The sequence below is a fragment of the Poecilia formosa genome, unplaced genomic scaffold (assembly GCF_000485575.1).
Source record: "Poecilia formosa unplaced genomic scaffold, Poecilia_formosa-5.1.2 Scaffold136, whole genome shotgun sequence".
Classification (NCBI taxonomy): Eukaryota; Metazoa; Chordata; class Actinopteri; order Cyprinodontiformes; family Poeciliidae; genus Poecilia; species Poecilia formosa.
The window spans coordinates 414,169-415,893 of record NW_006800075.1 but is presented as its reverse complement, the minus strand read 5'-3'; the positions used below and the strand labels follow the sequence as shown (position 1 = coordinate 415,893).

The 1,725-nt window shown below is 35.2% G+C and overlaps 1 protein-coding gene across 2 annotated transcripts in view; it reads right to left on the bottom strand.

Moving 5' to 3' along the window:
- Positions 1-1,725, bottom strand: part of entpd1 (ectonucleoside triphosphate diphosphohydrolase 1) — a 23,807-nt gene that overhangs the window by 4,359 nt on the left and 17,723 nt on the right. The window lies entirely within an intron of this gene.

Sequence of the window (1,725 nt, the reverse complement as noted above, 5' to 3'; positions counted from 1 at the left end):
AGTCTCTCTTTGACATTTCTGCTAAATGTGGTCCTAATTACCGGTAGATTTATTGGTGCCTTTCCCCCCATGTTTCGAAACGTCGAAACGTGTTTGCGGCGTTTCGACCACAGGGTGATATACTGGGTGTTGTACATCTGTTTTCTTGTGATATCCACTCCATTCAGGAATGGAAGTCAGTGGATTAAAAAAAATAAATCAAACATAGTTTTATTGGCCCAAAACTCTGCATCATTGTCTGGCTGAGTTGCAAACAGGAAGGCAAAATCACAAATCCAACCTTTGGAGCCAAAATAGACTCACTGATGGTAGCAGACCTATTTTTTTCTATTTTCCATGTGTCAGAACTGGGAGAAATGTTCTTAAGGTTTTAAAGAAAAATGTCAGAAGAAAAATGTCAGATTTCCTACTAATTAAAGACCGTACCTTATGCAAAAAGCAAAAACACTGCTTTTTGCATAAGGTACGGTATATAAGATAGACATACCATCTTGAGCTAAACTGACAGCTGATGTTTAAAAAGAAAGACAAAGAACAGCCAGTATTCCATTCAGATGTGTATATTTTTACTGATATACATGCTTGTCCATCATTTTCACAGACCTATCCCGCCTTGAACACGCCCTCTGATGTAAAAAGATTCCCCAGTAAAGATGATAACCTCTGTGGTACCTGGATACGGTAGGAACTTATTTTCTCCAAGCTACAATTCTTTAACATTTGGATAATAAACACCTATGTAATATTGAAAAGTGACCAAAAAATTGTCTAGAGAAATCTTGAAATGGAAATTGTGCTTGAGGTTTTTAAGTTGCTGTGCTGGCTGTTTTATAATTTATGGACCTTACAGTCATATTCTTGTAAGATCTGTAGTCTGATCCATGTTTTGTGGAAGTTTTGCTATTTCATTTGTTCCTGCGTGACTAAGCAGGTGGTTGTTTCATAGTTTTTGTTCAGATAACTGATGAAGCATTTAGAATGATTTATTTAGTTTTCAATAGAGGTGCACAGAAATAATTGTGGGATTTCACTTAATGTTAAGCCATATATAATAAAACATATAGTAGTATATATTTCCTATTCATTAGGTGGATCAAAACTGGGCACACTCTGTTTTTTGTCTATAAGCTTTGGAGTCAACAGCATGTATGTTTATGAATTTCTTTTGAGCTTAGTACAAATCAGATGAACATGTGTCTTAACTTTATGTTTTATTCAAAATGAAGCATCGCATACTTGTTCTATTTACTTTTCCAATGATGAGGTTTAGTACTTAGGGAAAAAAAATGGTATTAATTAGACAAACTTAAAATTTAGCAGGACACACTACAGAGAAAACAGGAACGCTGTATTTGTCAGGAAAAAGCCTGATCCCTGCATTTCTAGTTTAACATGAAACCTTGAATTTCTGTCAATTTTCAGTTTTCCCTTAACGACAAAATACAAAGTTTAAAATTTCTCTTTTTCCTTGCATAATCTAAACTGCTACAGGATCTACAGTTTAGTTTTCTGCCTAAATATCTGCAATGGAAAGGACATCCTTTGATCTTTCTTTACAAGACAGAGTTTGTGTTATTGGTTGATGTAGGATTGAGGAACAATACAGTCATGAAGAGTCAGGCTGTGTCACATGCCAGGTGACAAAGCAATACAAAGCAAAAATGGGTCATGTGCCAGCTGTTTCCATATGTGTGTGTGTGTGTGTGTGTGTGTATATATATATAT